Source organism: Phacochoerus africanus, chromosome 3, assembly GCF_016906955.1.
Source record: "Phacochoerus africanus isolate WHEZ1 chromosome 3, ROS_Pafr_v1, whole genome shotgun sequence".
Lineage (NCBI taxonomy): Eukaryota > Metazoa > Chordata > Mammalia > Artiodactyla > Suidae > Phacochoerus > Phacochoerus africanus.
In genome coordinates, this window is record NC_062546.1 from 157,879,218 (window position 1) to 157,894,445 (window position 15,228).

Consider the following 15,228-nt stretch of genomic DNA (forward strand, 5'->3'; position numbering starts at 1 on the left):
TGAAGAACAGATAGAAAGTTGAAGATTTTCTTGCTGTGATTCAATTTTCTATGTGACAGAAGTTGAGATTTTCTCTTGAAAATGTGAAGTATTGGGCTTTTTAAATGTAGCGGTTTGTCATTTTCTCTAGGTAAAATAAAACAGAGTATTGAAAATCTTAAAGGGTTTCTGGACTGCAGGTATCCCCAACTGAATATTCATAGTAATTTGTGCCTTCAAAATTCACCACCCCTTCCCTTCTGATTGAGGAATTAAACTTTCCAAGGATTCAGATTAAGAGCTTATCAATTAGACAGAGATAAAGGACAAAATAGACTGGCCTTTGAGGAGTGTTGGCAAGAGGAAGTATAAAGTGGCTTATTATTTAATCAACTAATAATTTTTCCTATATGTGTACATTTTTTGTTAAAAATGTAGATGGCACTTTAAGGTAGTGATATCGCATGTGGATTCTTAAAAATATGAAAATGACTAAAGGTACATTTATGTTTATTTCACATAGAAAATAATGTTACATTTTTAAACAATGTAGATATGCAACATTAGGACATATTAGTTATGACAGCATGTCCATCTACCACATGTAATACTACACAAAGTTAAATTGGTAAGGATAATGACTAGAAGATAAAGTGGTAATATGAATTTTAAAAGCTGTATACAAAAATTCATGTATAATTTAAGATCAACTAAATGAAAATTGATATTTATGCAGAAAACAAAATGCCTTAGTAAGGGAGAATACATTAGGTAAGTGAGATTACGAATGCATTTTAGTCTTTTTTTTTTAATTTTTAGAATGTTGTTTCAGTGATCTTGTTTGTTTGCTTATGCCACAATCATTCTCAGCCACTTTTCACTCATAGCAGATGAGCTGAGTATGTTCATAAGTCCAGCTCTCAGGGAAGGATAGCCTATGCCCACCTAAGGAATAAATGTAGAAATAACAAACTTTGATTATAATCTGCATTAATCATGGTGATTCCATTTCCTTTACCGTGATGGGTTTAGATCTCTATATGATAAACCTCTGAGATGAAAGAAAGAAGTATGCTATCTTCCAGGGCTAAGAAGGAGGTACTTTAGACAAAGTTTCTTGTTCTGAATGGAGCTGCATAGAAAGGACCCCATGATGTTTCCTTCCACTGGTTTTATCTGTATGTGATGCCTGCGACTGAAACAGTGATCTTGAAATGTTAAGGAGAACTACCCCAAGATAGAGACAACCTGTTGTTAATTATGAAATAAGATGATAGAAAGAACCTAGATCTGTGTTGAGGTAATGTATCTTGTAACATCCGCTGTACTTTGTGTAATGTGAGCTAGTAAATGGCCTCATTTTAAAACTACTTATCCTATGGATTCTTCCTTTTAGCAGCCAAATGTAGCATAACGGACAGCTTTTGCTTTCACAAATCAGCTATTAACCAGTTTTTTTCCAGTATTTTTGATGGAGGATGCTTGGAGATTGGGAAAATAATATCATCACTACAAAGCTCAGATCGGAATCCCCTTTTCTTATTATTAAAATTATTTTGCTATAAAAATAATGCCTGAGGTTTTTCTATAAAAAGCCAAATTTTTAGATTATAATTTAAAAATGTATCCAGACTAATAATAAAATATGGGAAACAATGAAGCAAAACATCCTGAACCTGGTAGGTAAATGAATATTAGAAACAAAACAATATCAAAACAAAAAAACAAGCCTCCCCAAATAGTTGCAAACCACGAACTCTAATCATGTTTACTAAAAGATTAGCCAGTCCATTAGGAAATGTCTATTGGATTTGGCTTATGTTAAAAAAGTCGTATCTCTGGGGAATTGCTTAATGTGGAATTCCTTAATGTTAGCTAATAGCCAAACTACAACATCTATCTGTATTTTAGATAGTGACAATTTCACTGATAAAAAAAGTTTGTTACTCTCTCTTTTAGATACAGAAGTAGTTAAGTATGACAGCAGCTAAGTTTCTTCTAGGAATGATATGCTAAAAGTTGTTTACTATGTAGGTTTAATTTCTTGTCATTTCATAAATAGGAGAAATTAAGAAAAAAAATCCTAGAGAAATAGCAAATGCCAGGAGAAAAAAATGAGTGTCTTCATTTCACAACCAAATAGCATACATCATGTGTAAACTAAGCTTATTTTAAAAATTAACAAAGCTGAAATGAAGGGCATGGTCATAGAATTATATACTACTAGAGTAAAAGAAACTACAGGGACAAGTATCTGGAATATCCTGGGTTTTTTAATAAGGAAACTGAAGCCCAGAAACTATTTCCACCCCCTAAACTCATATTTGTATATTGGCAGAGCTTCAACTCAAATGTAGGAATTGTGACCATCCCAAAAAAGGGAAACTGCAAGCCTAAAAAAGACCCACTGTTCTCATAAATACCTTCCTCTTATTTTACCTAAATGAAGTTCAGATTATTTACATTTCTCTAGAAATTAGAAGTTCATCAAATCATAATTAGAGGATTTTTATTCTCTGTTTTGGGCAAGTCCTATAAGTAAAATAAGTCAAGAAATTCACCAATTAAAACAATTATCTTTTTAAAAAATTTGTTTTTATTTTTTAGGAGAAAATAATCCCCCTCTGAATAATAGTAGGGAATATTAATTCTTACTACTAGTTAAGAGAGAATAGTTAAAGACCTGGGATGTGGAAAAGGAAAATTGAGAGGCAATAAGAGAGAACAGGAAAGTAAAGGGATAATTAGAAAGTTAAGAACAGGAAAAATGTAAATATATAAATATATTTCTGAAATTTCTAAGTAAAGTCCAAAGAAAATACTATGTATTTTACTAATGAAAATACAATGAACAAATGGAAGTAAAATAGAAACACACAATAAAGGAAATAATGCCAAAGTTTCTTCCATATGTGGTTGCCCATAACTACTAAAACTCTTAGCAAAAAAATGTGTGGAATTATTTTGTCTAGATATTACAGTTAATTTTGTAAGACATTTCACCAAAAAAAAAAAAAAAGGTGGCATTCACTTCTTTGAATGAGTTCATCTTGCCTCATCACAGTGACTATTATCTTTTTTTTTTTTTTTTTTTAGAGCAGCACTTGCAGCATGTAGAAGTTCCCAAGCTAGGGGTTGAATTGGAGCTGCAGCTGCCAGCCTATGCCACAGTCACAGCAACTTAGGACTCAAGCCACATCTGTAGCTCTGGATCCTTAACCCACTGAGTGGGGCCAAGGATTGAACCCACATCCTCATGTATACTAGTTGGGTTCATTACCACTGAGCCATAACAGGAACTCAGTGACTATTAGCCTTAATCTAATTCAGTTTGTTTAATAGCAAAGCTCTTCAAAGTATGCTGTTTTAATTTCTTTCCTTTAAGCAGGAAAATAAGTAAATACATACATAAATAAAACTTGGTATTATATATCTAAACCAAAATGGAGATTTCTGAGAATACAGTTTTGCTCAACTATAATACAGGTAGTTCCAAATGGAAGGAAATTTTAAAAATGCAAAAAAAAAAATACAATGAATTTGGGTATGACAAAAAAATTGAATATTTTAACTATGTCTTTCTCTGTTATCATTATTGTTAAGAAAGAAAATTATATAGAAAAACCTATGGCTACTTCTGTTTATTTATTCTGCTGATTATATCTGCTCTTCTAGGTAGGTACCCATTATTTAGTAAGATAAGAAAAGTGTATTTCAGGAGTTCCCGTCATGGCTCAGTGGTTAATGAATCCAACTAGGAACCATGAGGTTGTGTGTTCAATCCCTGGCCTCGCTCTGTGGGTTAAGGATCCAGCGTTCCCAGGAGCTGTGGTGTAGGTCGCAGATGGTGGCTCGGATCTGGCATTGCTGTGGCTGTGGCATAGGCTGGCAGCTACAGCTCTGATTAGACCCCTAGCCTGGGAACCTCCATATGCCGTGGGTGAGGCCCTAAAAAGACAAAGACAAAAAAAAAGGGGGGTATGTCAGGAGCATTACTTCTCTAATTATATGTCAATCAACTGATCTCTTGAATACATAATTTATTAATTCTAATTAATATGTTAACTAATATTGAGTGTGACATCTTAGGCAGGAGCTATATGTATTTTGAAAATGATAGGGACAGAGTAAAGGGACAAAGTAGGTGATTAGTTAAGGAGTTGTTAAGTAGGAGAAAAGTACAGGAGACCCTTGTAAGTCAATGATCACTCAAAGCAGGTTTGCTTAGCAACAAAAGCATGAGACTTCCCCCAAAACAATAAAACAATGGAGGAATGAGACCCACATCCTGCCCTGTGAGATTAGTGAGTTAATTATTCATAGGGACATGCTTCTCTGCACACACTGAAAACAAAAATATAGGGAAAGGTGACATACTGAAACCTAAGATGATGTATCATATTTTAGTATATGTTACTGCCTTTTTGCTCATTTCCATTGCACCATGACAATCCCAGTTTGACCATGTAGGAATAAGAAAACTCACCTGCCCACATGGAGGAGGAGCTGACGATGGAAACTTGAAGTCTCCTCAAGAATGGGGAAGGTGTGTCCTTCCTCTCCCCTTTCTTCCTTTGATTATAAAATGGTAGCCCACTAGGTTCTTGGCCTGTGGCACTCCCTTGCCTGCCTACTTGTGGTTCTTGCAAGCATATTATAGTAATAAACTCCTTCTTTACCCATCATTTTGCCTCTTGCCAAATTCTTTCTGCATGGAGACAGAAGAACCTACACTTTACTAAGACCCCATGTTCTGCCAGTTTCAGAAAGACATGGAAAGACAGTTGATACCTTCCTAATAGTGTTCTAATTAAAACTTTGATTCAGAACTTATATAATTCAGGTTGATAGTACCTTTTTTTAATTTTAAAGATCAATGGTTAAAGTCAGGTCTGTTTCCTCAGTTCCCCTCAAATTCAGTTGCCATGTTAGATTTTTGTCTCTGCTCAGACATATTGGAGACCTCTCAACCTTCAGCTTTCAATAGTCTCAGTTGTACTATGAGAAAAGGAGAACAAAATGTTAGCCTGTGTGAGAATTTTCCACAAAATATTCCTATACTATCACTTCCTTGAAAGAAAGAGAATCAAAATTTATACTCAGTATACCTGAAGCTAGACATTTAGAATATTTTGATTTCAGATAAATGATCAGGTGACTTTCTATGAAAGTGTTATAATTCTAAGTATTAGCTAAATGTTTTCATACTTAAGTATAATAAACATGTTGAACCTGGTAATAACCAATTTTCTCCCTCCTCAGTGACAGCAATTCTATGGGTGAAATAAGTCCTAATGTGAAAAACCCAAGAATTTGTGATTGTGCTCTAATGAAAAGTACCTGAGCTTAGTTCAGGATTGGAACTGCAGCTGTTGGTGACTACATCCACATGTACAGATGACATCCTGAGTTCAACATTCTGAATTATAATTGTAAAGGAACAGAGAGCTGCAGGCAACTGAGTCAAGGTCCTCCAGGAACCATTAACATGTTGATCTTCAGCCACATTCATTCAGAGGGTAAAATGTCAGACCCAGGAAAGAATGAACTGTAGACTCAGAGAATGAAAGGAAATTGGTTCTACTTCCCTTTTTATTCTTAGCATCCAGTAAATAGTTCTTTTTTTTATCTTGGTTCCTCACATTGAATGCTCATTATTTAATGTTTTTACAAAAACCAGCTAGTTTCTCTAAATTGCCATTCCTGTTTCTCCCATTCAAATTCTACCTACATAATCATATAATCAGGAATCATGTAGTATGTTATTGATAAATGTCCTACTTCATTCCCCTGATTGTAATTTCCTAAGAATGAACACCAGAGTTTTGAGTTTTTGTTAAGTTACTTTAAATCCTAACAATTAGATTCATTTATAAATGATTAAAATTTATCACATTGTACATTTTTTGTATGCTGCAAAGAATCATATTAGATTCTTTTATATATTAATAAAAAGCATATCATAATGTTCAGCTTTGATGATATTAAAAGTTGAATCTATTATTCAAGTGTAACAGTAGAACTGAAGATCCTAATTTAATCTCTCCTAGGTTTCTTGAAAAGATCTTTCCTTACAGCTTTCTTATCCATAGGACAACTATCCATCCCTTCCCAACTCCTACATATCCTATATTATGTTTATCTGCCTTCGAAATCTTTATCTTGCCTTCTTCAGGATATATTATTACGTGACACTCTTTCCTTTTTTTATTTTTATTTTTTGTCTTTTAGAGCAGCACCAGTGGCATATGGAAGTTCCCAGGCTAGGGGTCGAATTGGAGTTGTAGTTTCCGACCTACAGCACAGCCACAGCAACACAGGATCCAAGACGAGTTTGCAACCTATACAGCAGCTCATGACAACAATGGATAGTTAATCCACTGAGTGAGGCCAAGGATGGAACCTGCATCCTAATGGATACTAGTTGAGTTCATTGTTACAGCTGAGCCACTACAGGAACTCCTGCCACTCTGATCTGAGTGCTATATACTCTTTTCCTTGGGTTTAGTCATGTCTCAGACACATTTTCTGTGGTGATCTATAGTTTTACTGAGAGAGCTGAGGAAAACTATAGATTTCCTTTTAAAGTGCAAATATACATATGCTCAGATATTTTTTTCACGCACATTTTTGAGGACAATCCATAAATGCCCACTCATTCCTATCTTTTCAGATGAGTCTTCCAGTACCCATTAGGAAGGATAGGTGGTCACTTGTATCTCTGGCTTCTGAATTAGTAGATAATATGGAATGCAGATAAGTAGTGGTAGGAGGGCAGTGTTGAGTATTAGGGCAAACACTAACACAAAAGATAACTTTTACTTTCTTTCTTTCTTCCTTTCTTTTTTTTTTTTTCTGGTCTTTTTGCCTTTTCTAGGGCCACTCCCACGGCATATGGAGGATCCCAGGCTAGGGGTCTAATCGGAGCTGTAGCCGCTAGTCTACACCAGAGCCACAGCAACACAGGATCCAAGCCGCGTCTGCAACCTACACCACAGCTCACAGCAATGCCGGATCGTTAACCCACTGAGCAAGGCCAGGGATCAAACCCGCAACCTCATGGTTCCTAGTTGGATTCGTTAACCACTGAGCCACAACAGGAACTCCAACTTTTACTTTCTTAAGTGCTGTAATTAATAAATGAAAATGGCTTTAAAGAAGTTTCATCCAGAGATTACCACAAATGGTGGGTGCACAGAGGTGGACCCTTCTTGCTATGTGAATTGAGTCTAATCTAAATTCTTCCTAATTAGACATTTTCCTTCTGTTGACAAATTCTTCAGCAGTCCTTAAGAGAAAAACATGCAAAAAGAGGTTAATCCTGGGAAATCTGGAGCTCAAAAAAAAAAAATTACTGGCACTGAAAGGAGAGCTTGAGTATTTCTAAGATAAATTGCTTATCTCATAATTTTTAAAATAAACCCGCATTCATGCCAGGATATAGATGCCATGATGATTTCTTTATTATGTACCTGTTTCCTTTTCTCATAACTGTGGTAAAGGTGACTAAAACTACATAACTCAAATAAGATGCAGAGAAATTTGAATAACATACATATTCTTATATAACTATAAAAACAAATTCTAATGCTATTTATAATTTTTTCTACCATATTTGTCATTTGAGCTGATCTATTTACCTCAATCAGTGTATATAACTAGGGAGGAAACACCTGAAATCAAGCTTCTTTTCATAAAAAGAGAAAGTTTTAATTTGTGCTATCAATGAATTTCCCCAGCTTTCAATATGTAGAAGTATCCAGGAAGTAGGGGAGGAAAGATAATGAGAAATTGTGATAGGAAACTATCAGGAGAGGCAATCTTTAATCCGTTATAAAACTCCGGAGGATCTAGATAACATTCAGCACTCAGAGTTTTGGAATGCCTGTTGAACAAGTGACAACTTGATTGTGTTTAAGCTTGTAGAATTCCTTTGTCATCTAAAACAGAAGAGAGTAAAATATTAGCTGCCCAAACAGCTACTGTCATCAGAAAAACATAATGAAACAAATAAAGTGCTTATGAGATGAATATTTGTAGAAATAGTAAATTTAATTTTCTTATTGTACAAACTAATTAATCTAACATAGTTGCTGAGCTATAGCAGGCAAAGGACGTATTTATCTTATTCAGACCAATAGGTGAATTACACTTTATATGCCCTTAAAGTTTTTATTTCCATTTATGTTTATTTTTAGTTTTTTATATCATTAAAATATAATTTAAGAAATAGCCTTCCACTTCCAGTCACAGTGGATTCACATTGTGTTTATCTTCCTACCTGAAACAACTTAAAAACATAAAATAGTAAAAATAATAAATATTTGAAATGATGTTTTTTAACTAATTAAACATTAGTGATAAGCAGTGATCCCATAAGAATGGGAAATAAGAGCTCAGCCCTACATTCCAGTTTGCTCCAGCACACTGACCAAAGGAGTTTCCATATTCAAGTAAGGAAGAGGAGGCTCTGGAATTGCACAGTAGTCTCCCCAAGTTTAAGAGACAAAATACAACTTCTAGAGAGGCCAAGTGACTGGAGTATGCAGTAGAGTAACAGAGAGGAGAGAGCTATACAGAGAGAGATACAGAAAGAGAGATCCAGACATCTTCAGATGGTCTTTAAGTCTTCAGCTCAATATCAATCAGTGCATGCAAAAGAGAAAAGTACCAAGCTTGGGGGAAGAACCATCTTAAAGGACTGGAAGGGATAACACTTAGAAAACATATAAAGCCACAAATATTTCTCATCCCTAAGCTGCAAAAACCTCAATTCATGGTGCATCAAGTAGAGCAGTCAAAAAGCTTTTCCTCAACACTGGGGGAAATTGATCACAGAATAAACTTTTCTCTGATTCTGCCTAACAAAGCTTGACAGTAAGATAATAAAATACCAAACTGTTTCCAAATAATTAAACTGCTTCCCAAAACAGTGCTCAATATTATTTAGAAGAAATAACATATCTAGCACCCAAGAAGGTAAAATTCATAATATCAGGAATTTAAATAAAAATTACAAGGGATGCAAAGAATAGTAAAATATAATGAGAAGATTCAAAATGACATAGAAATTACATAGAAAATAGAATTAATGGACAAGGATGTTAAAATTACAATTTTAACTGTATTCTTATGTTCAAGAAGCTAGAGAAAATACTGAATATGTTAAACAGGGAAGGAAGATACTCAAACAGAATTTATAGAGATGAAAACAATATTTGAGATGAAAAGTATACTAGATGGGATTATAACTAGATTAGACATAGAAGAAAAGATAAGTAAATTTGAAGCCATAATGATAGAAACTATATTAATTGAAATAGAACATCTAAAAAATAAAATATTTTTCTTTTACTAATTTTTTTTTTCATTCTCAAAAGTTTATTTATTTTGTCTGTACCTGAGTTATATGGGAAGTTCCTGGGCCATGGATCAAATCTGAGCTGCAGCTGTGACCTATGCCACAGCTGCAATAACACCAGATGAAGCTGGATTTTAACCTGCTGACCCACAGCAGAAATGCCTCAAGTTTTATTGAAGTATCGTTGATTTACAGTATTGTGATAATTTCTGCTGTACAACAAAGTGATTCAGTTATACATTTTTATTCGGTTATACAGTTACACATCCTTTATTATTTCTGATTGTGGTAAAATAGATATACAATGAAATTTGCAATTTCAACCAAATTTAAGTGTACAATTCAGTGGCATTAATTATACATATATTTTCGTGCAGTCATCACCACTATCTATTTCCAAAATTTTTCATTACACCAAATAGAAATTCCGTATTCATTAAGCAATAACTCACCATTCATCCCTTCCTCCAGAATCTGGTAACCTCTCTTCTACTTTCTTTTTCTATGAATTTGTGTATTGTGATATTCTGTATAAATGAGATTATACACTATTTTTTCTTTCATGTCTAACAGTATAATGTTTTCAAATTCATTCGTGTAGCATGAATTAGAAATTCATTTTATAGTCATGTACATTTGAAATCAGTTGCACATAAAAAAGCAAGAGTAGGCATATGATATTTTGATATAATCATTTTGAATCATTTTCTGGGATACTCTGAAGTGTCTACCTAAATGAACTTTAAGGATATTACCAATATCTTGCACAAACATTATTATTTTGGAGATTCACCCAATTTCTGAGATTTACTTCATTTCTAATCCTTACAAAATGAGGAATGACGCGATGCTTAGAGATGGGTTACTCTAGGATTCAAGGATAGGATAGATGTTGCTCTTGCAGCATTAATAGGAGAGACAGAATGAGGTTGGCAGCAACGTGGTAGTGGCAGCACTGCAGGTATTGTACAGTTGAAGGATATCTGTGGCACTCTATGCTTGGAAATAAAAACACCACATTTTATCAGTGCTATCTTAATGGATACTTTCACATTCCTGATGTTGAAATAGCCTAATCAACAACATGTAATATTTAGTCAGTCTAGAGAGAATGCTACCATCACATTTAGATTGGGGAATTCTTTGTAGTAAGTCTTTGTCTCCCCAGGGACCTGTGGTCTAACAGATGGAACAACTGAGATAGAAATATTGCAGCCCTGGGGCTTCTATGAGGGACGATGGGATTCTTTTGTTTTTTAAAATAATTTAAAAACAGCGGTTGTTCCAACTAAAAAAGAACATAGAATCCCAAAGGAAGGCATGTAGAGAGGTGAACATTTGACATTTATCCAGTGCTTTTTATTATTGGTTCTGAAAAGAAGAAAAGTGGAAATGACTAGGTTGCCCTCATCCTATTGATTAGTTGAATCTCAGGCTCTGATTCTACACAGCACCTGCCACTTGGAGAAGTGAAGACAGGAAAAAGAATAGGAAGACTGGGCTCCTGAAAATGATACATCACACCAAGAAAGCAGTCACTGACCATCTCAAGAAATCCACAAGATATGGTCTAGCATAAAAATAACTCTCTGGAATAATTTGCATTCTTTATTCATTTTGATATTCATTTAATATCCAGAAACAAGGACTTCAATAGTCATTCCATATCTTGAATTCTGATATCTCCTAATACACATGGTAACAATGAGAAATAATTATAGTATTGGTATATTTCTATAAAAATGTAATGTGTTTAAAAATATTTGTTTTTAAAAGACAGCTACAAAATAAATTCCCAAGTTAAGTGTCTTTAGTAACCAACGAAAAGGGCAACAAGAGACAGCCTTTACTGAGAATCGACGAGTTAGATTATAGTACAATTCTTAGATCATTTCAACACAGCAAAAACAAACTTGAAATAATTAACCCATAATCAATAGTATTTGTCATTGAATTTATAACAAATGAGATTTTTTGAAAACCTTATTTCAAAAAGGAGTACTTTCCTTCCCTTTTCAAATTGTTTCTCCTGCCTCCTCCTTTTTTTTTCCTTCTATTAAGTAGAGATGTCAGAGTTGAAATCTGTATTACAAGTTTGTGACACCAAATTTAATAAACCAACCATTCCTAAAGAATCTATAGCACATCTACTATTTGGTTAGATTGCTGGGTACTCTAGGAATAAATAAAGCCTTTTGAGCTTCCTTTTTCCTCTAGAGGTTTGTCATTTGTCCAATTATGTTTTGAATTTGAATAATGTAGGTAACTAAGATCCAAAAATTAATTCTTAGGAAGGAGTAAATTAGTGTTATGAAAATTACAGTTTAATGAAAAAAACAATTTTTGGAATTTCCCTGTGGTACAGTGGGTTAAGCATCTAGAGCTGTCACTGCAGTGGCTTGGGTCACTGCTGTGGTGTGGGTTCAATCTCTGGTCCAGGAACTTCCATATGCCATGGGCACAGCCAATAAATAAATGAATAAAATTTAAAAACAGTTTTACATTCCATTGATTATTATCATTATGTCTTAAATTTAGTTATATATATATATATATATATACACATATATATACATATAATAGAATATTCTAGGCAAAATAGTTGTATAACCAGTAACCAAATAAAGCCTAGAGTTATGGACAGTCAATCAAACCAGCTGATGGCAAAATCCATTTTTTGCCATGTTTCTCAAGGAGGTTTTGATCTACTCATTGGAGGTAAACCAAACACTCAAAGATATCTGACTATACTTTTAAAAACAAAACCCAAAACTTATCCAATTCAGCATACCTAGTAGAGAAAGGAACCAAATAGTAGTATATATGTCTTTGAAGTTCTCCAACAAGATTGTAGAGTCACCTGAAGAAGACAAATTAGGCTTCCCAATGAAACCATTCTAATTGTTTAAAGTAAATATTTTAAAGTTTTACTCTTTCATCTATAATGCTAATTATGTACATTACATTACATTGCCTCTTAATCAAAGGGAATTTCAGTAGCCTCCTTATAGGCTAATACTCTAATATAATACTCTAATTCATACTCCAATGCATTTCCAAAAATATTACCCTTTAGTTTAAGGATTAGATAAGATATAGATTATGCATCTTGAAATAGTTATGCACTAGAATGATGAATATAAAAAAATCCTAAACATGTATTATGAACGATTTTGCTGGGGTGAAAAACTGCAATATTTCTGAATTGATGCAACTGTTCCCCTCTGATGTAAATATTCTGCTTTTACGCATAAAATATGACTCTCTGGGCTGTATGTTTCCTGCTTGGGTTCTGCCCTTTGTGTTTATGTTATCACAATTATACAAAGTCATTTTGTGACTAATTTCCAGAGCACTGAGTCACAGTGTGACTGTTGCTTATCTTTTCTTCTTTTCTGCACAGCACTGTTCCTGGCCCTCATTTTTTTTTCATAATACTCTTATACAAATGAACTCTTTCCATAATTAAATAACTTGGTCTCATTATAGTTCTGTAGTTGTTCTATATTATGGGCTTTCCTTTACTACCAGAGGCTAAGTTTAATATCATTTTATAAGCAAAAAGAACATGACAGTACATCATATAGGTATGTAATTATTGCTTTAAAATTTGCAAATTTGTACTATATATAGTGCAATCCTATCTATTCTTACTCAAGTACCTTAAAATATAAACTTTTATTTTCAGAGACTTGTAAAATATTTCCTTAAATTAGTTAAAGCTGATATGAAAAATTTATTTCAGATTGCAAAAATTCTAAGTTTATACCTCATTTTAATATCACCAATTAAAGGCAATTGAAGAAGTTTCTTTAAACGTAAATTGACAGTCTCTTTATTATATTTCTTTATAGGTTACCAAATACTGTTTATAGGTTAAAAAAAACTTCAGAATATTTCAATTAAAGATAGTAAATAATTGCAGCTTACAATTATAAACAAGGCTACATCTCACCAACTTAAAAATGTTCATAATCTTAAAAGTATAAGCATATATAAGCATATATTGCATGTATATTTGCTTAAGAACTAAATACAGAATTGCTGAGAATTTAATTTTGCATTGCAATATGAGTTTGTTTACAGAGAAGGTTGGATTTTCGTTGTAGGGTTACAGACAACGGTCCCCCCTTAAAAGTCTCTGCCTCCCAGTACCCTGCTTTTCCCCCAACAAAAAGAAATAAAGGTTATTTCTCTTGGACTAGAAAGTATATTGCCAAGTACTCACGAGTGAAATCTCTGAAGAAAGTTCTTGGAAAGATTTTTTCAAAGTGGAGTTGAGATCATTTTGTTTTCTCTTCTAGGCATTAAAGAGAGGAATTATCTTTTCTATTTCTTCTTTTAAACAGATCAAAAACCTGGGGAGTGGAGAATAATGAAAGAAATGCAATCTGATCCTGCCAGCGGTGAAAGGGGTGAGGTAAGAATTTGAATTTGACGTTTATCCAGCCCAAAGTTGCTCCCTTCTATTGGAGCAAAGAAGAGCCTCAGAGGCAGTTAAAGAGATCACTGGCAGTTGGGAATAGCCAGGCTTCCTGTTTAGGTCACTCCAGCTCTTTTAAGGCTAATTTCGCCAAACTCTTCAAAAGTGTTTTCTATTACGGAGGAAACAGACAGAGGAATCAGCTTACACTAAGATTTCAGAATTACTATTTTTGAATAACTATTTCTTTCACTTTCCAGGATTGTTTTTGTAATAAAAAAAAACAAAAACAAAAACAAAACGCACACACGCTTTTTTCCCCACAGGGCTATATATTTTTTAAACGTTATATATTTGTCATCATACTGTTACTTAATAAAGTGAACTTTTTTGCAGTTTATTTCTTATTTTCTTCAAATTATTTAATCCACATTGTCAGTATATTTACGAGAAAAAAAATCTGAGAGCTGTTGAAAATCCCTTTGATTAAAGGGGCAATGTAATGAATTGCCTATTGCTGAATGTCAGGCTGTAAATGCTGCCTCAGCTACTTGCTATCTTTGCAACTTTGGTCAATTATTTAAACTCTCTGTGCCTCAGTTTCTTTTTCCCTAAAATGATTATAGAATTTCCTAGGTTTGATATAAGTAGTAAATGGATTAATACACATATATTTATAAAACATATAAAGCACTTAAGACAGGTCTCCACATAGAGCAGACCATCAATAAATATTAATTATCATGTTTGTTTATTGCTGTTGTTTATATCATAATTATTATTTTACATGATATGTAAATATTTAAAGGCATTACTCAGTTTGTTCCGTTGTAGGTCACTATCACCAAAGTTAACCCTTAGAATTTTCATAATAGAGTTATTTACGATGGTATCAGACTAAGATTACTAGAGATTTCATAAAATGGCAGAATTTACTTTGCCATGAAGGCTGAAGTCAAGTCATTTGTTTCTTGTTTTTTCCATCTCTGATTGTCTTTGTGCCTTCAACTTTTCTTGCTTCTTTGACTTCTGTCTAAGAGATAAATTTCCCCTTGTGTGTTTTTAATATTTACCAAATAAAATTCCTGGGAATCTGACCCATAAATTACCTCATTTACTTCTCACAACTAGCTTATGAAGAAGGCCCTCTCTTCGTGAACATTTCATGGGTTTAAGAAGGTTGAGTATAGTTTGTGGAGCTCTGATTCAAGGTACATAATCTGACTTTGGAGCACAGATACTTAAACACTCTTCTATGCTTCTTATTCACCCATGTTCTGGATTTCATACCACAATAAAATTTTGCTGTGTGATGAAATTTTATTTTTAACAAATAGACCTTTGCTACATAATTATTACCTCTTATTACCTGTGGCAATTTAAGCACATTCAATATTCCCTTCTTGCTCAGACTGTTGAAGAAAGTTGCCTGTTTTTGGACTGGAGTGGACATCAATTCTTTTTT

General features: G+C 33.6%; 1 protein-coding gene across 4 annotated transcripts in view; it reads right to left on the bottom strand.

Annotated features, from left to right (window-relative positions):
- The window catches only part of TFPI (tissue factor pathway inhibitor), a 63,168-nt gene extending 49,332 nt beyond the window's left edge, over positions 1–13,836 (bottom strand). For 3 of the 4 annotated variants that reach the window (XM_047770460.1, XM_047770462.1, XM_047770461.1), the window contains exon 1: positions 13,569–13,836. The gene's annotated coding sequence lies outside the window, so the exon portion shown is untranslated. Of the gene's footprint in view, positions 1–4,833; positions 4,978–13,568 lie in introns of all 4 variants that reach the window. The other variant, XM_047770459.1, reaches the window with a different exon arrangement.
- Positions 13,837–15,228: the final 1,392 nt, after the last annotated feature.